Raw genomic sequence first — 14,086 nt, 5'->3', positions numbered from 1 at the left:
GGTAAACACTTTGAATCCTAAATTAATAAAAAACAGTTTATATATGTGTCATCTGCTTTGTCATCTAAAAGGCAAAAGGAAAGAAAAACAAGTTTTAAAAAAAAAAGGAGAAATGACATTTAACTTTTTTGCTAAAACATAAAATAACTTGATAATGAAGCTTTATAAGCTCCTACTGGAAAATAAATTAGTTGTTCAGCTAATATATGAAGCAAAAATGGCAAATATTCTCTGGTTACAGCTTATGAAAGGTGAAGATTTAGTGCATTTTTTAACATTTTACATCATTGTAATTGAATTTTTTCAACTGTTGAAGACGTCATCATACTTCTAACACTAAAAGAGTTATCTATCTGACAAATATCTGACAAATCTGGAGAAATAGTGAATGCATGACCTGTTTTGGTGTTCAAATTGAAGAAAAGAAAGCAATTAAAGATGCTAAACATTCACACAAAAATGCAGCAATGTGGATCTTAAAACTGTGCTTTAATAGTTACTTAAAAACCAAGTATTACACATGTCACAACACTTATTTATGCTTAATTTATCCGCACATGCAAATGATACAACACATAGGAAAATATAGATATAAACACTGTAAAAAGTAACGCGAGATTAAAAGACACAAATGACATCGAACTGTAACAGACAGAAAATAAAAAAAACACACACAGCCTTTCATTTCTTATGATGCTTTCATTCAGCAGACCGTACGTGACGACTCTTCCTCGCCATTCATGAACGCCTCGCCTCGTCCGCCTCGCCTCGCCTCGTGATTGGCTGCCGGCTCGTCGCTGACGCGGTTGAAATTGGCTGAAGGTTTAAGTCAGTTAATGGCATAATCACTTGCAACTTAAGTGGTCAAGTGGCCTGTTATAGATATATGTGTGTGTGTGTGTGTGTGTGCGTGTGTGTGTGTGTGTGTGTGTGTACAAATTCCCATCCTGCATCACTCGCCCTGGATTCCCTCCGTCGTGTTACTGACTGAGGATAAAAAACAATCTTCATCTAATATTTTTCCATGACATCAAGTAATGTAAATTACGACGGGGGTGTTGGTATGTAGTCTGTAATTACACATCACCTCCCCCCCCTCCTCTACCCTCCCTCCTACCACCTCCTCCTCCTCCTCCTCCTCCTCCTCCTCTTCATTTCGGAGCGTTAGTGGTTCCTCCGTTCAGGCCTCGGTCTGCTCTGCTTCTGCCTCCTCCACCTCCAGCTCTCTGCTCTGCTCTGCTCTGCTCTGCTCGGCTCTCTGCGGCTGCTTCCAGCTCGTCCTGTTTGGAAGACGACTGCTGCACCCTACAGTTTAAAAACCGTCTCTCACTGCGGCTGCTCCAAAAAAAAAACACACACACACTGCACACACACACACACACACACACTCACTACTCTCGCTCTTCTTTTAAGCTGAAACTGACAAATGTTGACTTTTAATTAAAAAAAAAATCAGATATAACCGAAGCTCCTCTGGCATTACGGAGAGGAGGAAAAATAGCAAAGGCGTAACTTTCTGATCATATTTACAGTGGGGTTTTTTTTGTTGTTGTTGTTCTTTTAAATGCAACACTGACTTCATAAAGAGTTTTCACTATTGTTCAGTTGCCTTGAAAAACATTTAAATACTTTCACTGGTTTGGTTTTTAGTGGAGAGTTTGAACGTCTCAAACATCAGCAGCTTTTCTCCCTTAATAACGAGACAAATGTGGAGTCATTAGTCAATATTTTTGGCATGAATATGATCAAATTTAACAATACTTAAAAAAAATAGCAAATATTGGCTTTAGTATCCACCTCTTAAAAGCTTATTTTTTTGGCCAAAATCTAAAATAACTGATAACTCTTTTTCCTCTATTAAACATAAGTGAATTGTTGTATGATTAGTATTTTTATATTTCCAGTATTAAAACAAATTATTACACACACACACAAAGAATCACAAACACGGATGTAAAGCGATTAATGCGCAATTCTGCACACATATATGCAAAATATAAAGAAATCAGCACATACAAACACATGTTTTTAGATTATTTTATATCCCAAAATCTAACTAAAAAAAACTACAACAATAAAAACTCAACTTTCATACGTATGTCGGTATTTACAGTAAAAATGATTAGAATTTAAGTCCAAAAAAAGTGTAAAAATATATATTTTCTGTATGTAATATCAGGATTTATGCCACTTAATGTTTTATTTCCTGCTGTATTTTCTTTATTCTGTGTATATATACTTTTATAACTTTAACTTTGATTCCTCATGCAGGAAATATGTATTTAAATGAATCATATTTTGCTTTTTGATGACACCGATCGTCATCTGTTTTCCTGTCAAAGCTGTTCTCAGTGTAAAGATGGATGACCTGTGCTGTTTATAGATGCTTTATTAATATCATATTGTATCATGATATGAGAGGAGATATCATCTTTCATAATATTGCGATTAAGCCAAAATTCACGTGTTAAGACACATGAACCTACACCTGCTATTGATTATTCTCTGTGTGCGTCAACAGTTAGCGTTCAAACACCGTTATATATTTGATTTTGTCAATATCAGCCGGGCGCTAATTAAACACACCTGGGTCTAATTTGAGTTCAAATGATAAATGAAGGCTGCGTGCTTCGGGGTCACGACACCCTGACCTTTGTTGTTTACCTTCATTAAGTGAGAACGATACACACACACACACACACACACACATGTTACACTGCATCTTCACACTGATTAGTACAGAAAAGAGCAAACACACACACAACACAACACAACACAAAAGCTCATAATGGTCAATGCGTACAGTCTGGATCTCCTCCCAACAGTGGCGGCGTCAACAAGGGGCTTTGGCTTGTAAATCCCACTTGAGGTAGTGGAAACCTCCCCTAACACACACACACACACACACACACACACACACACACACAGTCTGCTCTGGACAGTATTTCCAAAGCTTTAATTGTACTGTTAGACCATCAAAATGTAAAAACTACAGAAGAGGAAACAGCGTTAATTAACTCCTTCAGTGGAATATTTAGGGTTTTTTAGGGGTTTTTTTATTGAAGGTTTTTTAGCTGTAAATATTTTCTAAGTCTTATTTTTCTCCTCCTCCTTGTTAGAACTGGACTGTATTTCATGAGATTTCATATAGACCCCGCCCCAACCTCCCCCCCTCCAAAAAAACAACAAAAACAAACAAACAAACAAACATGCAGAGCAGTAAAATAAGGATGTGATGTGACTTTTTCACATTTATAGAGACACCATAGTGTCAGTTTTTCCTTCTGACAACTGTTAAATGAGTCCAGTTTTAGGATTCAAGATGCAGATAATCAATATTTTTTTGCCAATATTCAATATCTTTAAATTTGAGCATTTAATGGCAAAAGTAGTTCTACTTTAAGTGTCTTCTCCAAACTAAACATGTCAGCTTATTTGTGTTTGATTTGGTGAAACCTGAATGTTTTCATTCTGCAGCGCTGCTTAATTATAAAATGTTTATAAAATATTCACGTCCATCATGTCAGAAATACCGATCGACCTGCTTCTTAAATATAATAAGTATATAAAACTCTTGAGTCCTAACAGTCTGCAGAAACTCATGTAAACAGTTTATTTAAATGAACTAATAGATGAACTCATAACGTGATCAATAACTTTAAGACTCACTTTGTAAACTTCGACATTAAAGATTAAAGAGTCGCTGTTATATTTGAACATTTCTTTAATTATTTACAAATCAAATTTTATTACAAACTATAAAACTCACTCGGTTTGTTTGTTTGTTTTTTTGTTTGTTTGTTTATAGGAACAAATGAAATGTGTTGGAGTGAACAAACTTATTCAATATACAATTATACCCACATTATAAAACAGTGACATCATATTTTACGTCAAGTCATTTATACATCTTTATAATATAATATAATATATATTCTAAAATATATAAATAATCACATCATAACTGTTTCAACATGAGTATTAACAGCTGTTTATACATTATTACATTCAGTCTATTCAATTTCTAATCAATCTGTGTACAACTTATGTATCAATACAATATAATTAGATCATTGTTTTATAATTGTACAAGTGGATTATGGTCCATTAGCATACACAGTATGTACTTTTATATATATATACATATATGTCATTCACATATGCACTTATCTGCATTAATGTATGCATGTTTTTACATAGTTTCTGATGTATTAGAGCCTGTGTGCGGTATAATGTTGACATAATTAGTGAAATATTTGAAATAGTTTATAAGCCACTAACTCAGCTCCCTCTCGGTCATGTGTCAGAGTTTTAGAAACTTATAATAAAAGGATAAAAAAGGTGTAAAATCCTCCACAAGCACTTACAAAATACTTCTGTCTTTGTATCAAAGAAAGGAGGCAACGAGTTCAGCAACTTACCTTAAGTCCAGTTTACGCCAAAACTGAGACTCGGAACAAAACAGGCAGTAAGACTGAGCCAGAATGGAAACTTGCCACAACCGCTGCTGACAGTGAAAAACAGACACAGTCACTTCACAGTTTCTCTTTTACTGCTGCTTCACAATGGAGGATCAAAAAATGAGATAACGACCACTGGAGAAAAAAAAAAAAAAAACCCATGGCACCAAATTAAAAAAAAAGACTTACTGTCATTTTTGGAAGTAAAAAGTTCCTGACAGCAGAAAACAAAGAAAACAAATAGCAAATCGTTTTAGATAACTGCATGATTCAAAGTCTTTTCAGTGGATTGAATTTCATATTTTCAAGTTCAGTGCACTTATACTGAAAAATCAAACTAATAGACTAAAAAGTTATATATAGAGATTGTTTATATAGCACCATGTTTGCTAATCCTGCAGATTAAGCTAGTTTAAAGATAGTTTGCAGCTCAAAAGCCAAATAAAAAGGATCTCTGAGTTCATACATTTACATAATATAGGCTGTGTGTATATACAGTACGTATATATGTAGCTTTCACATCTTATTTTCATTCTATTTTCTCTTAAAACAGAACTTTTTTAACTTGCTGAGTGAAAATACGACTGTAAATAGTTGCTGATCCCTTCCCAGTTGACCTTTTTGGTCCCTTGGGGATCCTGTAGTTGTGTTCACAGTGTTTAGTGTCATTAGAAACCACATTAGATGCAATTTTAAGGACTGTAAGGAGGTTATATGAAGCTTAGACGACTCAATTCACAGCATTTTAATGGTTGAAAGAGCAAAAATGATGAAAAACTGCAACATAAGACGTGTTGGTCCGATGTATTAATAGTAAACGTGGATTTAAGATTGTGTCAGGCTTATTATTATGACGCATTTCTGCACAAATGCAACATAAATAACAAATAGGGATTGATTTTAATCCACAAGATTTATATAAGCAAGCAGTCACCAGTATTCTTTCTTTTTTTTTTTTTTTTAAATGAGATGAATCTCTTATTTTGTCCCAAAGGGAGTTAATTTAAGCAATGATCCATCATTTGTGTTCATTGTGCTTCTGGTACAGTTTTTCTGAGATTACATGTCACTCGTGTCAACTTCTGGATTAAAATGAAAAAAAAAAAAAAAAAAAAAAACCTCCCCTGAACTCACACAAATATCTGATTGTGTTCCAGTTTGAGTTTTATCCAGCTTCAGCGTCTGATCACTACTGTGCAAAAAAAAAAAAAAACCCAAATCTGCTTAAGGGTAGAAAAGGAAGGAGGAAGGAGGAGGGAGGAGGTGGTAAAAGTTGAAGAGCCGAGATGGAGACGCTTTGACTTGACTTATCTCTGGACGCCTTAAGTGAAGCCGTTTGGAGATAGACGGAGTAAATAGAAAACAGCGATTGTCGTCTCGCTCTGCCTCCCTCTCCGTAATCTGATTGGGCACGTTCCCCCGAATCGAGGGCAACGCCAAAACAAAAGATCACCAATCAGATAGAAGGGGGCTCCCACTGAAGTTCTTGGCATGGTATGAATGCTTTGCCCTCTCATGTGCGCTAGTATCTAGCAGCGAGATTCCCCGTGTCGCTTTTATGTGTTAATCGTCACCGCTCAGTGAGACTATTGTGCTGTCTGCATCGCCGGGGGAGGAAACCGCAAAAAAAAAAAAAAAAAAAAAAAAAAAAAAAGAGAGGAGTTTATATGAGGAATGAATGCGAGCGGCGGAGACTGCCAGCACCGTTTCACACGAGCAGAGAATCGCCTCATCCCCCCATTGACGAAGGTCCAAGAGTGCAATGTGGTGCTCTGCCACATCTCTAATTGGTGGGAAAGAAAAACGGGAGAGTAAATGAAGAGTTCATTTATATATATTCAAGGTGGAAAAGACAATTATCACCTGAAGTTCTTCTTCTTCTTTTTTTTTTTTAAAGATCTCTAAAATATAGAAGGAGCAGCCAGGTGTTTAATGAGGTGTTAAACCCCCCATGACTGAATTTACCTGTCAGCCTTTAAAAGTGTCATAATCACTTTCACATCTGGACTTTTAAGACACTTTTTTCCAAACTTGGTGTGTTTAACGGGAAATTTGAGGGTGAAATCCCTTAAATTTATACTTTAAAAACCTGTTAACTTCTGTAATCATTACAAATACAACTTGTTTCCAAAAATAGCAAATATTTCTTTCTTAATGTTGAGGAAATTTGTACAAAATGATGCACAAGTCGATCACAGTATTTCCATTTGGTGTAAAGGTGAAGCCATTAAAAACCAGCATCATATAGTTGAGTATTTCATCCCATTTAAGCATCATTTAGCTTCTGTGCAGCATTAAAACAGCAGATTTTACTGTATATTCAGTCGTAAAATGTAGAAAATTATGTTTTCTCAAACTTTAAGGAATATTTTCCCCTTAAATTGATGTTTTAAGGGGAAAATCTGCAGTTAAGGGAAAATTTAAGGGAGAAATCAGTATCTTTCTAGCTTTCTCCTTAAATTTCTTCCTTAAATAGCCTCAAATTATAACATATTTCTATAAGAAAAAACAGTTTTAGTTCTGTGCTTTTAATCACATTATTAAACTTTGAAAGTTTAAGAGGAAATTTAAGGTGAAAATCACATCTGGAGCGGAAACAGAATCCCTTAACTCTGTAGTTTAAAGCTTTGGTCACTCTATCGGTATAAATTTGAATTGTCTAGACAAGCGTTTGAAACTTATAACTTATGTATTTTGGATCGTTGCTCATCTACCTGAAGTTTCTTAAAAGTACCAAACAGATCAGACAAACTATTCTATACAATTTCAGCTTCATGACATCTTTGAATTGAATATTTACCTCAATGTAGTTTAGCTGAAACCAGCAAATACAGGAGATGATACTGTACAGTGAGGAAAATATGTTTTCTAGTTCATAATCTTAGCTAAAGGTCCCCTTTCTAGCTTTTTTCCAGACCTTTCAGCATTATATGTGTTGTAATAAGTGTTGCATGTTCTCTAACTTTAAAGCTACATATAATTGAAGTTTTACAGGGAAAATCAATAATCCAGAAATGAAAGAGTGAATTTATAATAAACATCAATATCAGGTTCAACAGGTCAGACAACTTGAAACTTAACTTTTTCATTTTTATTGCTTATAATTTGCAAAACTAATACCCTAAAGGATGCTTTAAATTCTGTGTTTTCTTGTCTCATCTGATATTTTACTGTATCGTATCTCTTTTGGATTTGCAGGTTTCCTTCACTGTAAAATAAAATACATTACTTCAAGCTAAAAATAGAGCTCAAAATAGATGTCTTGTTCTCTGTTTTTTCCCCCAAATTCACATATGACATATTTATTTGAACGATGCTTTGCTGCAGTATGAGACCGTAATGATGGAAGAGTCAAAAAGGGATGAAGAAGGTTCAGTTTAAAGCGCAGATGAGATTCTGTTCCTGGTTGTTTCAAGAAGAACAAATGCACAGAAAAGCTGCTCAGTTGCAGCTCTGCTGTGAATGCTAAAATCTGAGCTCTGTGTGTGTGTGTGTGTGTGGGTGGGTGGGAGTGTGGGTGGGTGTGTAAAGCAGATGCCATTTTGCTGATCTCAGTCCACATCCATCCATCTACAACCCAAATCTTCCTGAGGGCCGCTGGGACGATCTGTCCTCCTCGCAGCCTCTTCCCACCGCAGGTCAGGCGGCGTCCAAACTGTTTCATCTCGTCTCGCAGGTCGACCGACGCCTGACGAAGAACATCTGTCCGCCAAAAAAACCTCACAAGCTGCCGCAGAAACGACATCAACAACAGTCGGGGCTTTCTGTTTCTGCTGCCGCACAGTGTCACCGACAGTGTTGAATGTTGATGCATCTGTTGTGTTGTTGAGTTAACTGCGTTTCAACAAGTTTCCATGTGATCTTTTGGGAGATTGAAACGACGAAACAGGATTCAAATGTGGACTCAGGTGTGGATGAATCAGTACAAATGTGTTTAAATATGAACAATATTTATTATATGGGGCATAAAGGATGAGTTTGTTTTATATTATTTTCATTGCACTTGTTTTTCAGGGTAAAAATAATAAAAAAAAACTGATTGTTAGATTACAATGAAATTTATAAAAATCAATTAAAAATCTAAAATAATGAAAGGTAAAATTTAGATATACTACTAGTAAAATATTATTCAGGCAAAATATAGGATAAATATGTAGCAAATAATTTAAAAATTATAATTAAAAAAAAGTAAAATTGTAATAGGACAAAATATGAAAAATACAGATATTTTTAAATTAAAAAATTAACAAAAATTCCTTGTAATTTGGACCTGTACTTAAGTGTTTTGTTCCACTCTTAATATTTATTTTTATTATCCTAACTTTTAAAGGAAGATGCTGCAGAATTGTTGTTTTGTTTTTTTTAACAAAAGAGCACTTTAACCCTGATCCTACATCTGACAAACTTAACACTGATTTGGTTTTCCAAGAACTCCATCATGTTTTGGAAATGAGCTTTTAATGTGTGTGTTTGCAGAAAAGAAGCAGAACAAAGTAAAGTTGGGAAAGGTTTAAAGGTTATGTGGACTGTGTTAGGAAAGCGGAGCTCGTTACAGCTCAAACTGCAAGCCATCTCATTTGCAGAAACAAGTGTGCAGAAGGTTTAAAGGTTGCATACATTGAACGGAAGATGCGGCGGGAAAACGTTTGACTTTCCTCGGAAACAGCACAGTCAATATTGTGCGAGGCTTTAATGGTCAAACATATGCATATTTTCTGCTCGAGTCCTCCTGCTTTGATAAAAGCTCAAATACAGTACATTCGGTTTCATCTATCAAACATTGGGTTGGAGGAGGAAGAGGTGGGGGTGGGGGGGTGCACGGCGGGGGGTGAGGAAGGGGAGGCTGGAGAACAGAAGTTGGGTTTCGCCACGGTACCGAGCAGTTATTTTATTGACGTGGGAAGACACAGGAAACGAGCTGCTTTCACTCTTGCATGTCGAGTCCTTCTGTTGGCGCGCGAATCCAAAACAATTTCAGATTTTGAGAAATACGGGGGCAGCTGGCGTTCCCACAGCCATGCCGGAATTAGCCGTTTACGCGCTGCAACCCTATCTGCTCTGCACCTGGGCGGCTAGCATGGCAAGGCCTGCACCTTTGACTCGGGCACACACAGGCCACTGCTGCTGCTGCTGCTGCTGCTGCTTCTGCTGCTCTATGTGTGTTTGTGTGTGGTGTGAACGAGAGGGAAGGAATGTACAGTATGTGTGTGTATGTGTGTGTGTCATTGCACAAGGAAAACGGGACTTTTGCATCACCTTCCTGCATGCTTGAGATTCTCTTTCTGTTAGCTGGGAAGTCTGCTTTGGCTCATTTAGTGAGTGTTTTAACCATCCTGCACTTAAAGACACAGTTAGAGGTTAGAGAAGAAGTGATATTTTCACGTATTTTACATTTAAAGTTTACAATTCGAGTATTTTAAGCCTCTTAGGGAACCTGGATCTTTGTTTTTCACATGCACGCCGAGGGATGTACAGTGTAATGTGAAGTGAAAAGCACAACTAATGTGCAATTAAGACGACAGAAACAACTTGTGCAACACTGAGGCAACAAAAACAGATTATACAGTGAAAAACACTTTACAAATGTACTTTTTGTTTCTTCCCCCTAGAAAAAAGGGTATAAACAGTTTAAAACAACTATGTTTACTTAAATGTGTGACTTGACCTGATTCTTAAGTCAAGGTCCTTGAGTTAAACTAGCTTTGTTTGCAGCTTTCAACCTTATTTCTCCCTTTTAATCACTTAAAAGTTGCTTAAAAGCTGAAAAACTGCAAATTTTAGTCCTTTTTTGTTGCTAGAACTGTGCATTTTTCTGTGTATTTTAACCTTCTGACCCTTGATATCTTTTGAAACCTTGCATCTTTTTGCAGATACATATTGTTGCTGCTGTTCTTTCCTAGCTGTGTGTGTGTGTCTTAATATGTTAGGACACCTGTTGTGCTTAAATCTTTTACTGGTCATTTCAGCTCCAAAATGACGTTTTACCTTCTGGTTCTCAGTCATTTCACCATGTTCTGGTTTTGTTTTGTTTTTTTCAAGATTTAAAAAGCCAGATTATACTACATAAGAACAAAAGGAAAAATTAAAATGTGGGTGTTTGTTTGTGTCTTGTGATAAAATTGTAAAAATACTGTATGTTTTACAAGTGGCAATCACACATTTGAAAAGATATAATAGTGATATAATGATAAAGGGACATTATGAGGGTTTGTTTTAGTAGCAAAAACATAAATAATTACAAAAAACATTTGAATATTTTATATATATTCAGTGTTCAGATACTTTAGTTATATTTAGTTGTCTTATTTTAGTGTTTAAAGTTAAATGTGCTCATAAGATAATGAAAAATACACGTAAATGCTATACATACATATGTAAAAACTCACCAGTCAAATTAACATTAATCTTGCAGTTAATATGATGATTGTAGCCTGAATGCAAATACAAACATGACTCTATCTTTGGGAAATTAAGTCTATTTGTTGTGATTTTTAAATGTAGATAAAAATCTGATTAGAAATATTAGAAACCTTCATGTTTAATTAGCAGGAGTTCATTAGTGTGTGTGTGTGGGGGGGGGGGTTAGTATAGAAGAGCCATTTCTGAGGCTTCTCCAAACCTGCCAAACACAAAAACTCTGCATTGTAATTGTTCTGAATTCACTATCGGCGACTCACAACGTTTCAGGTGTCCATGTCTCGGGTGTGTGGGGGGGCCGGGGCGGCGTGACAGCCAGGCGTGGTAAACAGCGGTGAGGAGCGAACATGTTGTCGCCCGTGTTGAACATCTGACCTGGCTGGAACCTGCGGTGAGCGGCACAGCTGAACAGGAGGCCGTCTGGATGGGAGAGGAAGGGGGGGGGGGGGGGGGGGGGGGAGTAGAGGAGGAGGAGGAGGAGGAGGAGGAGTGGGGGGGGTGAGGCTTGGCTGTACATGCTTGGCTACTTGCCCCGGTCCCATTGACCAGACAGCTGAACTAGCGAGGGAGGGAGGGAGGGAGGGAGGGAGAAGGAGAGAGAGAGGGAGGAAAGCAGGAAATGGATGGAGCTTCTGTGTTTTTTTTTTTTATACATTACAAAATAATAATGTGCACAGTTAACCATCATTTAGCCTCCATCTTTGTTCATCAGCGCTTGTTGTTGAGGTGTTTTCTGCTGCATCTGTTTCCCCAGAGAGCTCCCGTCAATCAAAAAAGCTGCATGTGTGTCGTCCTCCAATGGAGACAAATAAATTCTGTTGTTTTTTTTTTTTTTCCAGATTTTTTCCTGCCTTTGAACAGTTTGTCTCAGTCGTGAAATCAGAGAGATATTAACAACCTCCCTCACAGGTGGTGCAATCCTCGCATTTCACGTCATTTTAAAAGGACTACTTCTTTTCCCAGGATTTATTTCTCACTATAAATAAAGTTAGGTTTTAAACACAGAATAGCAGATACTTCACACAAATTAAATGTCCTTTGTTTTTCAGTTTTACTTCTGGGTGGTTCTAGTTACCACTTTTAGAGCCATTACTTTGTGTCATTGCAGCATCTTATTTCAACAGTTTAAGGAATCTCCGGAATGGGAATGGGAAAGGAATGGGATCTTGTTTAGTTGTAACAGCCGGGTGCTCTGATTAGAGGAGGGAGGATCTAAGAAGAGGGAGAAAGAATGCTAAAACAAGACATTTGAGGACAACTCCTCAGGCTTTTGGAAACAGTGATTGACATTTTTCACCTTTTTCTGACAGTTTACAGACCAAACAACTAACTGATTCATTGAGAAAAGAATCAACAGATTCATTAATGAGGAAAATAATTATTCTCATAAAAATATGGACTGAAAACTGCCGTTTTAGCATAAAAAGTAACTGGAGGAAAAGGTTGTTGAAGTTATTTTATTTGATGTTTAACACACAGGTGTCCCTACTGTAGACACACAAACACACTTTCCACAACTCCCAGGATCCTGCAGGTGTTTTCCCAGGAAATGGGAACAAATTTGGGTGAGAATTCCCGTCGTCAGCCATTGTCTATGTGCTTGTGTGCACTTCTTAAACACAAAATGTCCACTCAGTATTCATTTATTCACTAAAACAGCTTAATATATAGTCAGAAATTTGCCATATTTAATGTTTACTTTATGATTTATCTGTTTTATACCTGTAAATTTAGCTGAAAATGGTTCAGTTGATGTAATTATCATTCACTTGTGTATATTTGTGTGTGTCCTCATCTGTGACTATGAGTGTGTCCGCATGTGACTGCCTCCGTCGGATCCCAGCGGGGGGTGCCACGGGTGGCCCCGCCCACCCAGGGCCTGGTTCCAGCCAATCAGGTGCTAATGTGCGGGAACAGGAGAGGGCTGCCCTGACAGATGGCGGGCTGACCTGGAAAACCTGCCCCCTTTTCAGGGTTCAGCAGTCGGCAGATGACAGGTATTATTTCATAACCCAAAGACTGAAGAGAGGTTGTTGGTGAGACTCACACAGTCTAGTGTTCAGAGACCATCATTAACTGGTCGCTGAGTGATTGCCTGTCGAGTTTTGTTTGCTTTTATTAGTGTATTTATTCATTTTTAGCAGTTTTTAGTTCTGGCAGGTTTGTTTTTTGATCACATTTTGCTCTTTAAGTATCAAAAAGATCATATTACACTATAATTTACAGTTTTTTTAATGTGATTTGTGCTTTTATAGTTGTGAGCTTCACAGGTGGTACACAGTTTGTAAGATAACCTCTGATTATTTGTATTTTCTTGTCCAAAATATAGTCTTGCACATGCATTCACACACAAACTCTGAAAATTATGTGAAGTAAAGGGCTTACACATTACTCCAATCCCCTAAATATAGATATAAGAGCTATTATAATAGAGTTTTGTTGCATCCTATCTGCTTTAGTTTGACTTCATTTTAATCTATAATGAATGTCTTGTTTGCTTTATTTCATCTTTACTGAGTGGTTTTAAGTTCTCAGATTCAAGCAGCGTAAAAATCTTTTAAAAAGTCTTAAATTCTGCTTTCGTGAACCCGCAGATACCCCGAGTTCAACCACAACAAACACACACCTATAGTGCACAAGTATAGTATAGTGCAAGTGTACAAGCACTCAGTACACATAATTCCACACGTAGGCATTGGCACTCACACACACATATACACACTCACACATTTATCTGAGTCTCCAACCAGCCATGTAACTCCGATGTCAGGGCAAATCTGTCTGGCAGAAAGTGCTTTTTGATGAAGTCGTTCATAAATTTTAATACAACATGTCAGCTAACATGATGTATAGACTGGCTGCTCATTCATATTTCAAACAGTCTGCCGTTGAGAAAACAGCAGGGTTGTACCTTGCTCTACCTTAAAGTGCTGCGTGGTTACGGCTGTCAGAGTCTGAGCCTGTAACACTGCTGAGTTTTAGATACACCGATTTTTTTTTTTTTTCATAAATGCTATCAACCATGTCAGGCTGCATCATGGGGGAGCATTGAAAAAACAGAGAAAGAAAATCTGATACATACTGTCCTGTCAAATATCTTTTAATCAAGTATTTGTACTCAATAATTTAATCATTTTAAGAGCAGGAGAGTCAGGTACATCATAGTTGACACAATGAAACCTGATGGTTGTTAGCTAATAAGCTAACAA

The 14,086-nt window shown here is 37.0% G+C and overlaps 1 long non-coding RNA gene across 1 annotated transcript; it reads right to left on the bottom strand.

The window, feature by feature from the left end:
• Positions 1-470: 470 nt before the first annotated feature.
• Positions 471-11,304, bottom strand: LOC122976758. The gene is made up of 2 exons (XR_006401034.1): positions 11,138-11,304; positions 471-4,507 (listed from the first exon to the last, which is right to left on the bottom strand). It is a non-coding gene; the product is annotated as an uncharacterized LOC122976758 (long non-coding RNA).
• Between the last annotated feature and the right edge of the window lie 2,782 nt (positions 11,305-14,086).

This window comes from Thunnus albacares, chromosome 24 (assembly GCF_914725855.1).
Source record: "Thunnus albacares chromosome 24, fThuAlb1.1, whole genome shotgun sequence".
NCBI classification, from domain to species: Eukaryota; Metazoa; Chordata; class Actinopteri; order Scombriformes; family Scombridae; genus Thunnus; species Thunnus albacares.
This window is presented reverse-complemented; position numbering and strand designations above follow the sequence as displayed.